We start from the raw sequence: 14,030 nt of genomic DNA on the forward strand, positions 1-14,030 counted from the left end.
TTTGTTGTTTGAGGGGCTTCATTTATGTTTAATTATAGTTCTGTTTGCTAGGTATTTCATTGTACCTCTCGGACCCTCCATGTTTTGCTTGTGCACATTTGTGCCCATGTATTCCGTCTACGAATATTTGATCTCTCCTTAAAGTAGGATTGTATTTGTAAACATGCACCGATTAGTGAAATCCATTCAAATTTTTTGGCTTCCCAGATTGAGAAGTATGGTTTCTGCTACAAAATATGCATGAAAGTTGCAGAGGATGCTGTAATTGCCACAAAATGTATGATTTCAATGATTCCACGGGGAAAGGAAAAAACATGCTTTGTGTGAGGACTAAGTAGATGGCAGTACAATTGGAACTCAGATGGACACTGGAATTACACTCAATCTGACAGTCCAGCCAGAGCTTCTGAAAGTCCAATGCTACACCGGTAGGTAAAATAGTGCAGTTAAAAAAAACAGTGTGATCGAGACTTCTAGCCGCAGAGTCCTTACTTTAAGACATTCCCAGACATCACACTAGAACTGGAAACTTTTGGTGAGCAGTACCCCTGTGTCCTCATAGGTGGCATCATTCGGCTCCACGCAGCATGAGTTGTGCTGGAAGTGACATGCGCGGTTCCTGTGAAGGCGCCATCCCAGCTCGCTGACGTCAGTTTTCTTTTTCTGTACCAGTCAGTGGAGATCTGGAGGGCTGCACCCGGTCGCTTTCTGACCGACCTTTCTTTGACAATTCTTTGAGACTCTGTCTCCTTGTGTGCAGGATGTCCACCAGAAAGGCAGGTTTTAAACCATGCAACACCTGTCACCAACAGATGTTGAGAAGACAGACCCACATTTGGTTTGTCTTTGGGATTTTGAGTGAGACCATGACACTGAGTCTTAAGAGGACGGCTGTGCTATCACTCTTAAGGCACTGAGGAAACACTACCTCAAGCTCTTCGTCACTCGACATCGATTGACTCTGCAAGTTCTTGGTTTCGAGGAAGGTCCAGAGATAGTTTGTGAAATCATATCCAGCGATCATCGTCCCACTCTAAACTGTATGGTAAGTACCAAAAAAAGAAGCCTATGATTTCACCATGCTAGTCTTCTGATGAGTCACGAGGCTGTCAGCACTCGAGGCCTAGCTCTGTGGTGGAGGCTACACCTGGGTGGTCTCAGCGCTTTCCTACATTTCCAGGAGCCGGAGCGACCCCCCCCCGCAATATAAGAAATTGTACAATGCCATGCACCTCATTTTAGGGCTGCCTAAACTATTTGGAGCACCCTTAAGCCCCACAGGTCCGAGTTTTGCCCCTACTGGTCTTCCACCGGCAGGTTCGCCCTCAGCGTCAGTGGTACCATGAGGATCCATTGATGGATCCGGAGTGATGCTGGTCCAGCGTCCTCGACTTTCCCCGGCAACAGCTCCAGTGCCGACACCCAGCAGTGCCTCCACCCCACCATCATTCCCAACTCCGATACAGAGCTGGACGGCATAGTCAGATGCCTGGTCTGGCACTGACCAGGGGAGCCTCCCCATATTGGAGTCAGTGCCTTATTCATATGACAGGCCTAAATTTAGTGATGATTGGGAGGGGTCTGTGGAACCTTAAGGATACCAGACATTGGAAGATCCAGAGGATAATTGTTATGAGGATCTGGGTGATGCCAGTAGACTGGACACCTACCCGGACATTGGCCTGGTCTCTCCTCCTACCTTGGCTACGGAGAAGTGTGCCTTATTCGTTATGGTGGTGCAAATGGCGGCTGAGTTCCTGGTTCTTAAGCTACCTTCAGTGTCAGTCAAGACAAATTTCTTGACAGAGGTGCTTCACACGGGAGCTGCTTCACACAGCTGCTCCCACTAAACCATTACTCCCATTCAATGTAGCACATACCAACGTTCTACCTGTGCATAGGACGATTGACCCCACCATTACCCTCCCCAGGGGACCCCCGTTTCCTCACCAGCAGCCCCATCCCCAGAGAGCTTTGTTTTCCAGCCCTCCACCTCCAAAATCAACCCTGGCACAGCCCCTGCTACTCCACCACTAGATAGGGAATCCAAAGGGATGGATACCTTCGGGAACAGGATGTTCTCTTCTGCCAGCCTAGCCAATACGGTTGGTGATCACCTCTTGGGCCGTTACTCCCATGTAATATGGGACTCACTTGTACAAGGTTTCTCATAGTCTCAGAGGAGGCCTGCGCCATACTCTTTCAGGCAACTGCTGACAGGAGAGATGCAGTCAAGTTCACCATGACGTAAAACTCCTAAGGTCTGGCTCCATCTTAGCTCATGGATGTTGACTTCTTCTCCATCTCAGACATTGGACGTTGCCATGTTCCCTGTTTTTGCAGAATCGTCATGACTGTTTATTAACACTGTTGTCGCCAGACCTTATCTTCTGAAGAAGCATGATGGAGTCCAGTTCTATGATCCGTGACATAGGTACACCATGTAAGGCAACATGTGGCAGGGTCAGATGTTGATTCCCCATTAAGTGAAGGATAAATAACAACCAATATAAATATTGGATTGAGAGTGTAGTCTGAATTGATGTGTTTAGGTCAATAAAACAGCATAAATTTTGATGTTTTTAATCTCGGTCAAGCATTCCAGGTTCTGAAAATTTAAGACATCAGAACTGTCATTCATTCCATTAGTAGAGAGGTCATTCACTCAGATTAACACCAAACATTCTTACTGGGACAATCTCACCTATTGCCAGCACACTTCACACTTTGCAGATGACACATCATGTCTGAAGCTGATGGAGCCCAGACCCGGAGGAAGATGAATTGATCATGACTGCATTGTGTACTTGACCTTCGCTGGTAACACTGCCTTCACGCTTCTTCTGATACAGACAGCCTTTGCTGTGAACAAGGTATGCAGTGAATCCATTCTCCCTAATAAACTCTAGCTTGCAAGTTCCTCTGCCTTTCATGCTGTCAGTGAACAAGTTGTAACACTCCGAGCCCGACACTAGATGGCGGACTTATGCACAGCATGTGAATCTACAGCACTACATGCCACACACAGATGTCTACTGGGTAAGTAACATTTTCTTTCTAGATGATATTTTAAAAGACACTTTAGCAATGATGGAAATGTTAATTTTATTCTTGTTACTTGTAACGTGACTCATGACTGTTCTTATAATATTCTGTGTAGTTAAATGTACTAAGAAACATATTGTTTTTGTAGTGCTAAACACTTTTAAGATAAGTGTTCATTCTTCTTAGTACAGTGTGTGTGATACTGTTAATAATGAAACAAGGTTGTTGCTATTACCACGGTGCCCCTGATCCCTTCAAGGGATTGTTAACCCAAAAAAAGCAATACTTCTATGTCAATCATACATTGAGTAGTGCCTGTCGGGGCTACAATAACTTGTCTTTCACACTCAGCAGAATCTTATAGCGAACTTTTTTGGGAGATTTCACCAAAAGTGCTGGTTTCCGAATATCGTGCTTCCTACATATTAATTCACAAAAGTCATTAGAGAATACACAACCTACAGATTGATCTGCTTTAAAACTAGTGGGATAATGCGAAAAAAAGGCTAAGTAATAATCTTTAAAATTGGGCAAAGCTAACCCCCTTCCCTTTTTTTTATCCGCATATACTTTGCTTAATGCGGCTCGAGCCTTCTGAGTTTGTCAAATAAATGGGTGAAACATAGACTCCAATTTCTTTTTAAAAAATTGTGTTAAAACACACGGGATGGCCGAGAACAGAAAGTTAAATAATGGTAAAACTGACATTCTGATCAATGCAATTCGACCTAACATGGAGAGGGGGAGAGACCCCCATTGGGCAAGCAAAGCCTGAGTTTTCTAGAGCAACGGGACGTAATTAAGGTCATACAGGTTTCCTATATCGGCTGCAAAGTTAATCCCAAGGTATCTCTTTGGTCTAGCATTCACACAATGTCTTAATTCGGGGAGCAGTTTAATAGAAGTGCCACACAGAATAATATCGGTCTTACTCATATAAATCTTGTAGCCACCAATTTGCTCAAATTCGGCAAACACATTAAAAGCTGCTTCCTGGGAAGTACGCTCTTCATCTAAAAACATAATGATATCTTCAGCATAGAGTATAATCTTCCCCATTGACTTTAAAGGGGGTTGAATCTGATTATTTTGTCTGATTTTAATGGCTAAGTTCTCAATGAAGAGAGCAAAAAGTGTAGGGGATAAAGGGCAACCCTGCCGAGTCCCCCGTTGTACTTGAAGTTGACCAACACACGCGGAATTAATAATAATATTAGCTTCAGTGTTTGAATACAACCTTTGAATTAATGCAGAGACCAGAGAGGGCACCTTATAGCTAGACAATACTGCAAAGAGTGTATCCCATACAACCAAATCAAATGCTTTTTCGGCATCTAATAAAAGAACAATGGCAGAAATTTTATTAGAGGCGAAATAGTCAAGAGCCTCAGCCAAAAAATGCGTATTAGTTGCAAGTTGCCGACCAGCTATAAACCCGTTTTGATCGGGATGCACCAGTTTATTGACTGACCCATTTAGCCTATTAGCCAAAAGTTTTGTAATAATTTTATAATCTGTATTTATCAAAGAGATTGGACGATATGCATTAGGATCTTCCCTGTCCTTATTCTTTTTGGGAAAACTAACCACATTCCCTGAGTGCCAAGAATTGGGAATCTGTTCGCCCCTAAGTAGGCCATTAATTAATGAGTGCTTTAATGAAAGCTTTTTAAAATTCAGCTGGAAAGCCATCAGGTCCACAATCCTTCCCCGTAGGGAGGTTCTTGACAACCTCAAGGAGCTCTAACTTCGTAATTGGCTGTATTAGAGCATCGCTGTCTTCTTCTGTAAGACTAGGAATATCCAGTTTCCCCAAGAATTCCTTAATAGACCTAGGGTCAATATCCGGAGCATGGCTGTAAATTCGTCTAAAATGCTCTAGCATAATTTCATCTCCAGCTCTGGGGTCAGTATGTCTAACCCCGGTAATAGGGCATCTCAATACATGTATACAGCAATTCGATCCCGAGGCTTCCATGCTAAGAATTTGCCTGTGAAATTAATCTCTTCATATACCTTTTGTTTATAAGTCTGATATCCTATATCAACCTTCTTGAGAAAATTGTTGGCTAGTGCCTTTTTAGCTCATTCAAAAGACTGTCTATTGTTTTCCGTAGGGGCATGTAGGTAAGCAGTTAAACACCTTTGCACTGCCTCTTTCAGAGCCCTGGTTTGTTATCTCTGAAAAGATTTGTCTGCTGCTTCCTTGGCGATTACCGAGCCCCTGAAAAAGTCCTTAAACGAATCCCAGATTGTAGCTGGAGTTGAAGATCCCTGATTATGTTTGAAAAATTCACTTATTTCGTCCTTAGAAATCCGTACCCATCCCTCATCTTGAAGAAGCAGGTGGTTAAAGACCCACCTTCTAGTTTGAAACTTGGGGACTTTCGAATAAAGAGACACTTGCAGCACTGTGGAGGCTTGGTCAGATAAGCCAGATGCTGCACTGACTGACTGAATCTTGAAGCGCAATGTTTTAGATATCAGAAAAAAATCAATGCGAGAGGCGCTTTTGAACCAAGTTGAGATGCACGTATACTCTCTCTCGTTGGGGGTGCTCATTCTCCAAGGATCACAAAGCATCAACACTTTAGCATAGTCTTTAAAGATTTTGGCAACTCTAGGCTTATGTTGTTTCTTACTCCTAACAGTGGTATCCAAAATTGGATCCTGAAGAAAGTTAAAATCCCCTCCAATAATAATTTTACCTGATAATTGCAAAAGGGATTGAAACAATCCTACATAAGGAGCTGGTTCATCTAGCAGGGGTGTATAAAAGCTAACGAAGATAAATCTTTCTTTACCAATTAAATAGTGCACCCAGCACCATCGTCCTTCGGGATCACAAAGAAAGTCTAGCTAGGAAGACGCCTCTATGGGCTGCTGGGGCTGCGGCAAACACCTTAAAATCGGCCAACTTTTTAAACATGTGGAAGCCTGCAACTTTTTTAACTGGAATATGAGTTTCCTGTAAAAGAAATAACTGAGGGATTTAGGGCAGTTACCCTTTCTTGAATTACAGGCCTTTTCCTCCGATTATTTAACCCGTTGACATTCCAGGAAACTATTCCTAATGAAAAAGTCAACCTTGCCATTGAGTTCAGAGGAAGTGAATGATCTGAACCCACCAGGGAATTCAAGGCTTGGCCTGGCCTAATTAACATCACCCCCTTTATAACCTTAATCATTCTGAAATATGCGAAGCTATTTTTAGTGTGGAAAACCAGGATCCTGCACCCCTTACCAACCCTCCCAACCCTTGGGTGGCCGAAGCCTGGGGCCCTCCTGTCTGAGCAGTCCGGGGCCACCCCCCTCCTCCGAACCCAATCCTTCCTTAATCGGGTGCCTAGGCATGGCGCCCTACACCATAGACTTGAAAAGGAATGGAATATAAGTACCAAAATTACGCATTTGATTTACACTCCGTGAAATCCACCTTTCTGAAGCAACATTTCCCCTCCCAGTGCAAGTCTATCCTCCTCCACCCCCTCCCTCTGCCCCAGATGCTTCTGAATTTAATGCAACAAAGTCTTGGCAACATTAACTGTATGAATTAAAATAGAATGTCCCTGAAAAAACACTAAGTTTAGATGGCTGTACAAGTCCTGCCGGAGCGCCAGCTTTTTGGAATGCCGGAATCATCCCTTTCTGTTCTCTCCTCCGATGTGCAGCCGTCACAGACATATCTGAGAAAATTTGGAAGGCGAAATCGCCAGGGACTTGATGTATTTTACTCTTAATTGCTTGTTGAGGAATACGGTCCTTGACACAAAAATCACCAAAATTGACGAGAATAGTTCGAGGACACTTTGCATGGGGTGGCTGTACTGCGGGGACCCGATGGGCCCGCATGATGGTAAGATCCAAATGTTTATCCGCTGGTTCTGAGAGAACATGCTGCAGGATAAGGTCCGTGATTAAGTTTGTGACACTTTGTCCATTTTCGCGCCCTTCAGGGATTCCTGTAAATCTCAAGGTTGATTTGCGTGAGTGATTCTCAGCATCATCTAGCTGGATCTGTAAGTCTAACAAATCTGCTTGACCTTTTGCCACTGATGGGTCCACAGAGACGTGAGCATCCTCCAGGTCAGATACTCGCTGTTCAACCTCCTTAATACGTGAGTTAAGTATATTACTCAAAATTAAATTCAATTTGCGATTCCGTTCTCTGATTTGCCTCGTTTTGTGAAATTTTCAAAGCTTTTAACTCTGATAAGATCTGAAGGAGGAAATTTTCTGAAGGGATATCGGAGCTTGGCTTGTCTCTGGGTGCATGAGAAAACAAACCCACTTGTAAGTTCAGCTGATCTTGGGCCAATTCAGAGGGTCCGTTAACGGAGGAGTTCGAGGGGGACCCGAAGCCTCCTAGGCGAACTGTCTTTCCGCATTCAGTAACCCGGCACCGCCATAAATGTGTCTGTCTTCTAGCACGCGTCCGAGCCGGTGTTTCGCCGTAGAGCATGACGAGAGCTCCTATACGGCCGGCCTCACCCGTGTTACTGTAAAATCACTCAGACTTTGCAAGCACGGCTAATCACCCAACAGGTTATCTAGGTGCTTGCAGATTCCGGAGGATCATTATAACAGTCAGGTCTTAAGGGCCTTTTGGAATTCTGGAAGAAAGGTGATGGTCTGGAGTTGAGTGGGGAGGCTGAATTTAAAGCAGGGGAAAAAAGTGAAGAGAAAGCAAGGCCAAGGCACACAAATGGGAGGAAAAGCAAGGAGAAGACTGAAGCAAGAGCGATGCAGCAGCATGGGGAGGGCTGGGCCTGTGACCTGCTCAAAGGGGTAGTGCTGCGGCATCCATTAAGTAGGTCCTGGGAGGGAGGGGGGGGGCTAGGCAAGAAATTATGAAAGAGCTGCAGGAGCGGCAGCTTGTGAAAAAGCAATAAGAAAACAGTGAAAAGGAAGGGAAATCAGGGGGAAGGCGCACATTAAATGATGGGGCAAAATGAGGAGAAAGCAGTGAGGATGCAGGAAAAGCAAGGAAAAGCCATTAAAAAAAACGGGGGGAAAAGCAAAGTTAGAGCAGTGAAAACGAGGGAAAAGCAAGGAAAGGGCAGACAAAAACAGTGAAAAAAGCAAGGAGAAAACAGGGAATGATGAAAAAGCTAGGAAAAGGCATTCCAAAAACAGAGCAAAAAGCAAGGAGAAGACAGGAGAAAGAGCATTGCAGCAGGACAGAAAGAGCTGGTCCTGTGACCTACAGATCATAAGTTACAATCGTAATCTAGCACAGTGAGCTATAAACTGCCATTAAAGAGCTGCATGGTACTGGATAGAATGGTATGTTTTTCCCCAGTCTTTCATTATCCTTATGCTGCTAAGAAAAAACGAGGCTTGTTGGCTTAGAAATAAATTCTTCTTCTTCAAGTTAACACTAACCACTCTTTTATGAATCCCGAGTTTGTGATTCTCCAGGCCCAGCACTTAGAAAATGCCTACCAGTATGAATTACGTATGAATCTTACACGTTGTAATCCCCTTTGCCTTATGTAACATTTTCTATACACTGGTGTACAAGTATGATTCATTGTCTGTGTATGTGTCATCAGTGTAGGGTGTTGGAGCACTGTTATGAAAGGTGCTATAAAACAAATGAAATACATGTGACAGAGGGGCTATGGAGAGATGAGAGGCACTTAAGGTTTTAATTCCTTTCCCCGCCACATATTAATGTGAAAAAGCTTTTTAGATATTATGTACCTAAAAAATAAATATAGAAATAGATTGAGAAATGTAGAATCTGACTTGAGGATTCAACTTTCCGAAATAAAAACAAACACTGAAAGGTTTGTCGCCGAGATGCAGCACCAACCTTCCCATTAAAGTTTTTCAATTTTTGCACATTTCACAACATATAACCTCTAGTAATTCATGCATTTGTCTAGTGTTTACCCGTGTGTGTATTTTTGCAAATTACTGTTTTACTCTTTGGAATTTTAATTGTACAAATTGCTTGAGGGTCCCCACCTTCCAGTAAGGATTCATTGGAGTTCCTCAAGAGTCAAAAGTTTGGGAACCATTGTTGTTACATTCCAAAGTATCAGAGAGTAAAGTATCCTGCTGAAAAGTGTTCCTTCCCGATAAGGCGGATACCTACATTGTAAGTGAATGAGGATCAGGATGGATTGCGGTCTGCTGAGCTTGAGCTGCGTGGGACCCTCCCTCTCTCATCCCAGACTAATCATTGCGCATGCGCAACTCTCATTGCATTCCTGAGGCTATGGCGGAAGTTCGCAGATGTAAGCGGGAGCTGGATGAAGGCGAAGACACCGCCAAATCCTCAGCATACAGGGATGAGGGTTTAGGGATGGCGTCCAAAACAGTAAACTTATTTTTGAAGCTCTTTGCAGCTGCTTTCTAGCATTAGTTGTTTCCTGATAGTTATGATGAACAAGGGCAAAGATATCTTGTTGCATTTCAATTATAACTGTACTGAGGCCAGTGAGAATTTACAACCTGACGTTTATTAGGGTTCTCAGCAATTTTGCAAAAGTGCTGTATACATCTATCTCTTCTGATGTCTCCTTTTCAGAAAAATGTATAAACCAATTGTACATAATTCCTGTATTCAGCTGAATTAATGAAACCTTTTTAAACTGACTTCCAAGTTGTGGGCTTTTGGGCTACATGGCTAAAAGGCATTAACATTGACGAACACAATGTTCCCTCTAATTTATTTTCTCTTTGTGCAGTGCAGGATGTTTGTGAGTGCACTTTTCTCTGTTCTGTGCAGAATCACACTTGTAGCCAGAAGCGTTATTGCTGAGGGTGTTGGCCAGCAAGTAGTTAAAAAGAAAGGCTAGTAATCGGCTTTTCCATGGTAAGAGCATATAGTATGGCAAAATAGGGAAAGATTTTAACAGCAGATACATTATTTTTAGTATGACTTTTTTGGTTAGTATCCTCTACTTAAAGCAGTATTTGGAAAGACTAGTGTCTCACACACATCCCCCTCCCCCCAAATATTAATATACATGCGTACAGATACACACTCACCCAAGGGTAGGTCGCTCCCCCTGCAGCTCCTCCAGCCCAGGTTCCTGAGACCTCCTAGCAAGCCCAGCTACCTCGCAGTAAGTACCCCCCCTCGCCCTGCCTCGCGCTACTCACCCTCTCTCCTGCTTCTTTTCTTCTTCTCTGTTCTTCCTCTGCGCTCTCCTTCTGTAGTCTTCTTCTGTACTCTTCTTTCCCTCCTGCTCCCCGTCTTCTCTCTTCATCTGTGTGCTTCTCTCTCTCTCCTTTGCACCGCGACCTGCGTGTGCCTCTTCTTCTCTGTCCCTCTTCTTGGCTCTTTCCTCTGCTGCTCGTCGCCCCTCTTCTTCTTCACCTTCTTCTGTATTTTTCTGTCTTCTGCGCTCCTCTTCTTCACCTTCTTCTGTATTTTTTCTGTCTTCTGTGCTCTTCTTCTTTACCTTCGTCTGTGGTCTTCTGTCTTCTGTTCTTCGGCTCCTCTTCTTCTGTACCTTCTTCTGTGGTCTTCTGTTCTTCGGCTCCTCTTCTTCTGTGGTCTTCTGTTCTTCAGCTCCTCTTCCTCTGTTACCTGCTCCCTGGTTCTTCCCGCGCCTGTCCTCCTGCTCCTGTCTCGTCTCTCTCCCTCACTCGCCTCCCCCTCTGTATCACCCCTATCTCTATCTGTCTCCCTCCCTCACTCACCACCTCTTCCTATCTACCTATCTCTCTATCTTTCCCCCTCACTCGCCACCCCCTCTGTAACCACCCCTATCTTCCTATCCTTTCACTCTACCTCTCACCCTCACCCACCTCTACAACCCCCCTCCCCTATCTTCCCAACCTTCCTCCTATCTCTCTCCCTAAACTCCTAAACTCACCCCCCACCACCCTTAACCCCCCCTCCCCATCTCTTCTCCCCTCTACCTGTCCCCCCCTCCCTCCGCTTTCCCGCCGCGACCTCCTGCACGCCTCTGCCCCCAGCTCCCATTCGTCGCCCCACTCCCGTCCCCCGCCCCCAGCTGACCCCCCCCCCCTCCCTCTTATGGCGGCAGCTGCGCGACTGCGCAGCGGGCGCGCCAAAGGCAAGCCCGTCTGCGCCCAGCGCCACGACCCCTGGTCCTCAGCACTCCCAAACCCCGCTGCTCCGCTACGACCCCACCACCCTCCACGCCCTCAACCCAGGGCGCTCCAGCACCTGCTTCCAAGCCAACCCGAAACGTACCCATGGACCTTTCGCATGTCACACCTGCAAACGTATCTTCCACCACGAAACTACCACAACCACCAGCCCACGCGCCATCAACCACCCTAAATGCATCCTGGTCAACGCTCGATCCGTCCACAAGCACGCCGTCGAACTCTGGGACCTCCTGGACTCCACAGCACCGGACGTCGCCTTCATCACGGAGACCTGAATGAACACCTCTTCGGCCCCAGACATCGCCATAGCCATCCCCGAAGGCTACAAGATTTCCAGGAAAGACCGCACCAACCAAGTAGGAGGAGGAATCGCCATCGTCTTCAAAGACTCCATCAGCGTCACCACCTCCACCGAAGACACCCCCCTAGCCGCAGAGCACCTGCACTTCCAGATCCGCACCGACCCCAGGACCACCCTCAGAGGATCACTCATCTACCACCCCCCCCCCGGACCGCGCGCCCTTTTCAGCGACTCCATCACCGACTTCATCTCCCTGCACGCCCTCGCCTCGCCAGACTACATCCTCCTCGGCGACCTCAACTTCCATCTAGAACAGAACAATGACCCCAACACCACCGCCCTGCTCGACAACCTCGCCAACCTCGGCCTCAAGCAACTGGTGAACACCCCCACCCACATCGCCGGACACACGCTTGACGCCATCTTCTCCGCCAGCAAACACGTTTCCTTCAGCCACGCCTCCGCTCTACACTGGACCGACCACAGCTGTGTCCACTTCAACTTCCGACGCGAGACCCGCCACCTCCGCACTCAACCCATCCCTCGTCGACAGTGGAACAAAATCCCTGAAGAACAGCTCTTCTCCACGCTCATCGACAACCAACCTACCTTCACCACCGACCCCAACGACGCAGCTCTCAGCCTCACGAACTGGATCACCAACTGTGCAGACAACCTTGCTCCCCTCAGACGCCCTCTGTTGTTGGTTAAGCTTGTATTGGCCTCTGTACCAGGGTTCACCAGGGAAAGCACTCTACCTAGCTCGGGGTACAGAGGCGGTCTTGCCTGTCCTTGATGCTGAACAGGAGCTGCTGGTGCTGGTTTTACCACTGCTAGAGAGGAAAAGGATGGAAACACTGCAATGGAGCCAATGTGGTATGTAGTTGAAGGGGTGTTCCCTCAAGGTGCAGTGTTGAACAAAGGGATCAGTAGCCAGACTGGTCACAACAAACCTTGGTAGCTGCAAACACAGCACTTGGAGATTTTGACATTCTGGAGTCCGTGGGAAGGTGAAAGTGGGCTGAAACTCACTGAAGGTCAGGACTACATTTTCCAGAAGGCACCTGACCCTTTACTTTGGGCGATCCTTCAGCTGGCCTGATGGCCAGTACTTTCTTGGAGTCTGGTTTCTGCCTGCAGGGGACTAGTACATGTAGCCCAAGGGAGTTATGATGTTGCCCTTCACTTTGCAGAGGGCAGGGGTTCTCCTTCCTTTTGGAACCAGTCTCTCGCATGGATTGAGTCATAGCCATGCAGGCGCAGAGGTGCTGCCACAGGTGCAGAGTTTCACTTATTTTTCTTTGTGGACCCCTGGCGGTTAGACACAGGTCTCTTCTTTGTTCTTAGTTGCAGTTTAGAGCACATCTGAGATTCTGGTGTCAGGGGTGCCTCTTAAATCCAAGCTGTAGTGGTGTAATGGGTGTGGGGGCAAGTGGCCAAAGGGCTACTAATCCCTGCAGCTAATTAGCCCCTGAGGTGACCACACCCAGGGGTGTATGCCACCTTTCCTACACCGAACCCTCTATTTTGTCACTTTTCAAGATGGCAAAACCCAATCTCAGCCATACAGACCAGGTAGTCCACCCTATAAGTGTTGCTAGCCTTTTGGGGGTGTAAGCCACCAGACTACCTAATTTTCCCAGTCTGCCCTGGTGCAAATGTGCCAGAGGCTGGGGTGGCATTGTCATCCTCTGGGGAACAGCCTACTTGCATATCGGAGACAGCGTGCCCTTCGAAGCTCACCCCCTTGGTGTCCCACTTCATTATCCTTGCTGCCAGGCATGGAGATGACACCTCCCACCCAGGGAGGCCTTTGTGTCTGACTCCTGGGAGTATTCACGCTTCCTTGCACGGGGTCAGAATCTTGTCTCGGTGGCAACAGTTGCTAGCTGGCAGCCAGAGCACAGGGAAGCTGGGGCATCCAGATGGGCAACCTCTAAGATCACCACCTGGGTGCATGCCACATATTTTGGTGGTATGATAATAGAGCTGGCAACCTCGGGTAGCCTGGGTACCAGCCCATGTTATACAATGGACCACCTATCACGATACACCCTACTTACCTACATTGTGTTATGCTTCAAAAGTCACTTCGCCTCCCTGCATCTCCGTTCCCTTATCATCTTCTTGAGTAAGAAGTCCTAGAGCTAGACTATTTCCAAAGTGAGGCACTATTGAATTGACATATACATCTATAAATGTCACCTCTGCTGCACCAATGATTTGTGTGTGACTCCAGTAGTGGGTGGTAAAACGACCTCATAGTGCAGTATGCATGTACTGCAATGTGACAGCAGGTCTGGATTGAGGTAATTTGGCAGCACATTTCTCCAGGTCTATACTGAAGTACCTTGGCATTGAAGAACAGTATGTCTTCTGTGTACTGGAAAAGACGGATTTGTGGCACATAATAGTGAGGTAGATGTCGATCTTTGGCTGTAAAGTGGATTTGTTAGAGGTATGTGCTCCAATACACTGGCAGGGAGCACCAGCCTCCATGAACATTATTTTGGGTCTTGGGGGGCCTTGCCACTATTATTATTTTTTTTGTTAATCAACCCACTTAAACTTCTGAGGTGACAGTGCT

This window comes from Pleurodeles waltl, chromosome 12 (assembly GCF_031143425.1).
Source record: "Pleurodeles waltl isolate 20211129_DDA chromosome 12, aPleWal1.hap1.20221129, whole genome shotgun sequence".
Taxonomy (NCBI): Eukaryota; Metazoa; Chordata; class Amphibia; order Caudata; family Salamandridae; genus Pleurodeles; species Pleurodeles waltl.